This window comes from Oncorhynchus mykiss, chromosome 28 (genome assembly GCF_057628025.1).
Source record: "Oncorhynchus mykiss isolate SJ-2025 chromosome 28, ASM5762802v1, whole genome shotgun sequence".
Lineage (NCBI taxonomy): Eukaryota > Metazoa > Chordata > Actinopteri > Salmoniformes > Salmonidae > Oncorhynchus > Oncorhynchus mykiss.
The window spans coordinates 22,614,898-22,622,177 of record NC_143049.1 but is presented as its reverse complement, the minus strand read 5'-3'; positions in this window follow the sequence as shown (position 1 = coordinate 22,622,177).

Below are 7,280 nucleotides of genomic sequence, written 5' to 3'. Positions count from 1 at the left end.
GAGCCAGAAATCTTGCTTGTTTGTAGGTGACCAAATACTTATTTTCCACCATAATTTGCAAATAAATTCATAAAAAATCCTACAATGTGATTTTCTGGATTTTTTTTCTCATTTTGTCTGTCATAGTTGAAGTGTACCTATGATGAAAATTACTCATCTTTTTAAGTGGGAGAACTTGCACAATTGGTGGCTGACTAAATACTTTTTTGCCCCACTGTATGTGGACAGCCCTTCAAATTAGTCGATTCGGCTACTTCAGTCACACCGTTGCTGACAGGTGAATAAAATCGAGCACACAGCCATGCAATCTCCATAGACAAATATTGGCAGTAGAATGGCCTTACTGAAGAGCTCAGTGAATTTCAACGTGGCACCTGTCCAACGAGTCAGTTCGTCAGATTTCTGCCCTGCTGGAGCTGTCCCTGTCACCTGCAAGTGCTGTTATTGTGAAGTGGAAATGTCTAGGACCAACAGTGGCTCAGCCGCGAAATGGTAGGCCACACAAGCTCACAGAATAGGACCGTCGAGTGCTGAAGCATGTAGCACGTAAAAATTGTCTGATCTCGGTTGCAACACTCACTACCGAGTTCAAAACTGCCTCTGTAAGCAACTCAGCACAAGAACTGTTCACCAGGAGCTTCATGAAACGGGTTTCCATGGCCAAGCAGCCGCACACAAACCTAAGATCACCATGCGCAATTCCAAGCTCCAGCTGGAGTGGTGTAAAGCACGCCGCCATTGGACTCTGGAGCAGTGGAAACGAGTTTTCCGGAGTGATGAATCACCCTTCACCATCTGTCAGTCTGACATACTGGCCCCTTATCTTCAGTGAAGCATACAATGACATTCTTGATTATTCTAGCTTGATTATTCTTAGCTTTCCACTACATTCTATACGATTCTGTGCTTCCAACTTTGTGGCAACAGTTTGTGGAAGGCCCTTTGCTGTTTCAGCATGACAATGCCCCCGTGCACAAAGCGAGGTCCATACAGAAATGGTTAGTCGAGATCAGTGGGGAAGAACTTGACTGGCCTGCACAGAGTGTTGACCTCAACCCCATCAAACACCTTTGGGATGAATTAGAACTCCGAGCCAGGCCTAGTCCCCCAACATCAGTGCCCGACCTCACAAATGCTCTTGTGGCTCAATGGAAGCAATTCCCAGCAGCAATGTTCCAACGTCTAGTGGAAAGCCTTCACCGAAGAGTGGATGCTGTTATATCAGCAAAGCGTGGACCAACTCCATATTAATGCCCAGGATTTTCGATTTAGATGTTTGACGAGCAGGTGTCCACATACTTTTGGTAATGTAGTTTACCTATAAAAAAGTAGGGGCATGGATCAGAAAACTAGCCGGTTTCTGGTGTGAACACTAGCTTCATGCAGCGTGACATCTCTTTGTTGATTGTGGCCTGTGGAATGTTGTCCTATTCCTCTTCAATGGCTGTGTTAAGTGGCTGGATATTGGCGGGAACTGGAACATGCTGTCGTAAACGTTGATTGAGAGCGTCCCAAACAGGCTCAATGCGTGACATGTCTGGTGAGTATGCAGGCCATGGATGAATTGGGGCATTTTCAGAATCCAGTAATTGTGGACAGATCCTTGCTACATGTGGCTGTGCGTTATCATTCTGAAACACGAGGTGATAGCGGCGAATGAATGGCACAACAATGGGCCTCAGGATCTCGTCACAGTATCTCTGTGCATTCAAATTGTCATCAATAAAATGCAATTGTAATTGTTGTCCATTGCTTATGCCTGCCCATGCCATAACCTCACCACCACCATGGGGCACTCTGTTCACAACATTGACATCAGCAAACCGCTCGCCCATACACGCCATCTGCCTGGTACAGTTGAAACCGGGATTTATCCATGAAGATCACACTTCTCCAGCGTGCCAGTGGCCATCGAACGTGAGCATTTGCACACTGAAGTCGGTTAAAACATTGAAATACAGTCAGGTCAAGACCCTGGTGAGGAAGATTTAGTACACAGATGAGCTTCCCTGCAAACCCACAGTTCCATCATCTGGCCTGGTGGCTGTTCTCAGACGGTCCCGCAAGTGAAGAAGACAGATGTGGAGGTCCTGGGCTGGTGTGGTACACTTGGTCTGTGGTTGTCAAATTCTATAAAATGACGTTGAAGGCGGCTTGAAGGCGGCTTACGGTAGAGAAATTTTCTCTGGCAACAGCACTGGTGGTCATTCCTGCAATCAGCATGCAAATTGCTTGCTCCCTCAACTTGAGACATCTGTGGCATTGTGTTGTTTGACAAAACTACACAATTTAGAGTGGCCTTTTATTGTCCCCAGCACAAGGTGCACCTGTGTAATGATCATGCTGTTTAATCAGCTTCTTTATATGCCACACCTGTCGAGTGAATGGATTATTTTGCCAAAGAATAAATGCTCACCAACAGGGATGTAAACAAATTTGTGCACAAAATTTGAGGGAAATAAGCTTTTTGTTTATTTCAGCTCATGAAACATGGGACCAACACTGTTGGGACCAACCACACTGTTTATATTTTTGAGAGAGAATGAGAGGGAGAAAGATACAAGGTCCATGACTCAGCCCAGGCCCTGCTTTGTTGGCCTCCTTCCTCTGTTTAATGAAATCAGAGTGTGTGATTTGAGCATGGTTGTATATGGTGTAGTCCCACCCATGTTTGTTCTGCCAGCAGACTGCTCACCCTGTGAAGGTGGAGGACCTCACACAGAGCTAAGCCAAAGCCACAGTTCTGCTTCCGACTTCACTGCAAGCCTGGCAGACACTTCAGGGAAACAGAGGATTTTTTTGCAGAATTACAGTGCCTGGCCAAATTAGCCCAAAGCCTGGTGAGTAATGTTCTCACTAAAGCTGTGATTAAGACAGCTGGATATCTGTCTCGATGACAAGTCTTTCTCTTCAGGGGATGTGTGCCAACATACCTCCCTCTTAGTCTGGGAATTATTCAGTATTTAAGTAAGGCCTAACTTAGTATAATATATGTGTTTGTGTGCCATCTTTAATTCACCCAAGTTACAGGGCTCACAGTAACATACTACCACTCAATCTAGTAGTGCTTTTCTAAATGTTTTGATGGATCTCATAATCAGCATGATTGCCAACATAACACATTTATTTCAGTAATGCTCTCCACTGATCCTTTTCGATAAACATACCAAGGCATGAACACAACTTTAGATGAACACAAAATAGTTATTCTACAACTATACACTCTCCGTTTGTCCAAGACATTTCAACATCATTCAAGGGAAATCACAAATCACTCTCCTTCATGTAATCCGGGATAAATAACATGTTACTGGACTTGATTCCAGACTTTTATATCCTCCCTTTAGCCCGAGGCTGAGATGGACTGCTTCCCTTCATCTGTAATGATGATGTGACTGTTTCTGGCCAGCTCCACAGGCCAGACCACAGAGCAGAGGGACCCAGGCATGCAGAAGAATGGACATGAGGCCCATCCCAAATGGCTCCCTATTCCCTATATATTGCACTACTTTTGACCAGAGCCCAAGTAGTGTACTGATTAAGGAATAGCGAGCTACTTGGGACCTAGCCCAAAAGAGAGATGGAATATATGTTGTGTAACAGGAGGACAGTGAGCGACATGTAATGAGTGAGTCAGTGTGGATTCTGCCCCAGAATGCCTCTGGCTGGCCACTGCGTTTGTGTGTGTGTGTGTGTGTGCGTGGGGACACCCGGTGGAGCTGTGGCTGTCTGCAGTGTGCGGAGGCTGAGGGGATCATGGTGGTTAATGGACCTCACAGACAGACAGGCAGGCAGACAGACAGACAGAGAGGCCTGCTGGGCGGACACAGCCAGATGAGAGGACACACACACAGATCAGAGGTGCTGGGAAGGGTGCTGTTTGCACTCTTGTGGCTTTGCCTTGCTGGGCACCCCCAAAAACAGGCCCCAGCAGAGTTAGGGCAGTCACCCACATGGCCTGCACCACACACAGATGTCCACATGCAAGCGTGCATAAACACACACACACACATTCACATAAAAGCACAGAATCACACAATCAATCATCCCCCTACAGGATCAACCATAAAGGGAGATGATGTGCTTATGTTTTAGGTACATACTGTAGATGTCCCTGTATAAACCACAATTGCTGCCAGAGGAGGGGAATTTCTGTTGGCACGACCAAAGATCAACTTTCATGTTTTCATACAGTTATAAAACCCACAACATACACCCCCCCCCCCCCCCCCCCCCCTTCTCCTTCATCCCTGTTTGGGTGGGGGCTTTTACTGTAAATCCAGGCCTGCAGTAGAGGAAACTCTTATCTCTTCATCTCACTGGTCCTTTTTATACCAAGCTAGCCAAACTACAAGCTGCCCAGAGTTATGGGAATCATTAAGCAGTAGAAATATGAACAATGCCAGAAATGTGTAAAACAGTCACAGACTTGACACATGCACTCAGCACTCACACAGCAGAGCGCACAGAAATGCCAGGACCTTCCGGCAGGGAGTTGTCCACCGTTTATTGCTTTGGCTCATCAAAACCATGCAGTTGAGATATTTCCTGTGTCTACCACCTGTGTCTTGGACCTTTTCATGTTGAGCTCATAGGTGCTTTGCCTACGTACATGTGAAAAGAAACAGAATGCATACGAGAATATTGTTTTATGAAGCAGATCATTGCAATTACAGTAATTATAATTCCCAACCACTAGAAAATATGATGCACATCAGCTAAAGGATTGTGTCAGAGACTAGTTTCACTGATTCAAACAATTTCCTCTCATTTCTCATAATCCCAAATCAGAGTAGAACAGACAGCAATGTTGCCACATTGCATGACAATGAACCTATTCAGAGAAATTACAAAGTTTGAATGTTTACTTAAAGTTTGACTTTTGAAGTTTACAGCATGTTTGAAGTTTACTGAAATCAATCCTTGAAGTTTACTGGATGTCAAGTGAGGCATTCTGAGAAGGCAGTCAAAGATTTTTCCAAACTGTCAAAACACTGGAGTGGTATGGTATAGGGCTGGAGCAGAAATGCCTTCAACATATTAATAACAGTATAAACTCCATGTTTACCATGTCTTGGAATGGAAATTGTCTTGTTTCAGGCTATAGAATTAGAGTATGCAAGTGAATGAAAAATAGTTTCTCTTGGAAATTCTTTCTACATTCATAAAAAATGTATCAATACCATTAAATGTTGATTTCAAATACACCAACTTCTTCTGAATAATTAAATAGTTATATAGTTAACCTACATATAACTTGTCATCACTTTTCCCTTAATCCTTCATCTTTCTGGCAGATGATAAGTGTTTTCATACTATTCAGCTTGTCCCAACAAGAATATAATGTTTGGAATATGCTATCATGTCAGGAAATCCAGTAAATGACATGTCCTTTTACTGCTTCCTGTAGGAGAATCAAATCTGAAAAGTGTGGGACAAACAGACAGGCTCAGATAGTATGTTTATCTATGTCATCCGTGGATGACCGTGAATGGGCCTGTTTTTGTTTCCATGGCAGCTGGGGCCCCAGTGCTGGCCCTGGAAGTGGCGCAAACACAAACCACACTGAGCATGTTGTGCTTCGGCCGCACTGCAACTCAGAGGGAGGCGGCGGTCGGGCCCAAGACACACTCCCTGGGTGGTCTGGCCGGTGAATGTTTATGATATAACCCAACCCAATCCAACTGGCTTGTTTAAGGGAATTGGAATGATTTACAAGAGCTGCTACAGCCAGGAAAAGGAAATCAGAGGGAATCACGGCAGAGCTTCAAGTCTGTGGCAGCCTTATGGTTCAGGCAGGGCTTTCTCTAGATCTCTTTATTATCATTATGGCGCCAAAATAGTTATTTACATCAATTCCTTTGATTGCCAAAATGGTCAGGCTTTGATTGTCATGATTCAGGGCTCAGTGGATTTCCAATGGGTTATGAAGTTGTAAAGCCTTGCACCTGCATTTCCATCATTTTGCATCTAACTAATTTCCCACAGAAAGATGAAAGACAAAAGTTTTCTTGTTCTTTCTGAAAATAGAATGGTGTGTGGAGAGTCTGTGTGTAGAGGTTGAAATTGATCTGTAAGAAAATACTAATACTCTCAAGTTGTGCAATATGCCAACATAGTAGATCTACGTTATTAAATCAGTCATGGGGTCATTCCAATCAGTCTTGGAATCATTGCCCTGCATCCAGGGTTTCTATTGGATAACCATGTATAAAATATCTAAAAGACATTTTGATATTTTCAAAGCAATCACATTTGTTTAGGAAGTATATTATAGCTAGAAAATAGCATTTCGCTACACTCGCATTAACATCTGCTAACCATGTGTATGTGACAAATAAAATTTGATTTGATTTGTCTTATAATACCTCTTATAAACATTTCATTTACTCTTTTAAGACGCTTGGTGTGTACTTTGTGCCAAAATACTGAAAACACATTTTCTACTAGTCACATTATTATGAATTACACTACATGAACAAAAGTATGTGGGCACCTGCTCGTCAAACATCTCATTACAAAATCCTGGGCATTAATATGGAGTTGGTCCCCTTTGCTGCTATAACAGCGTCCTCTCTTCTGGAAAGGCTCTCCACTAGATGTTGGAACATTGCTGCGGGACTTGCTTCCATTCAGCCAGAAGAGTATTATTGAGGTTGGGCACTGATGTTGGGCCTTTAGGCTTGGCTCACAGTCGGTGTTCCAATTCATCCCAAAGGTGTTTGATGGGGTTGAGGTCAGCGCTCTCTGCAGGCCAGTCAAGTTCTTCCACACCGATTTCGACAAACCATTTCTGTATGGACCTCGTTTTGTGCACGGGAGGCATTGTCATGCTGAAACAGGAAAGAGCCTTCCCCAAACTGTTGCCACAAAGTTGGAAGCACAGAATCGTCTAGAATGTAGTGGAAAGCTTTCCCAGAAGAGTATGCTGTAGCGTTAAGATGTATCTTCACTGGAGCTAACAGGCCTAGCCTGGACCATGAAAAACAGGAGACCATTATTCCTCCTCCATCAAACTTTACAGTTGGCACTATGCATTCGGGCAGGTAGCGTTCTCCTGGCATCCGCCAAACCCAGATTTGTCCATAGGACTGCCAGATGGTGAAGCGTGATTCATCACTCCAGAGAACACGTTTCCACTGCTCCAGAATCCAATTTCGGCAAGCTTTAAACCACTTCAGCCGACACTTGGCATTGTGCATGGTAATCTTAGACTTGGGTGCTGCTGCTCGGCCATGGAAACCCATTTCATGAAGCTCCCAACCAACAGTTCTTGTGCT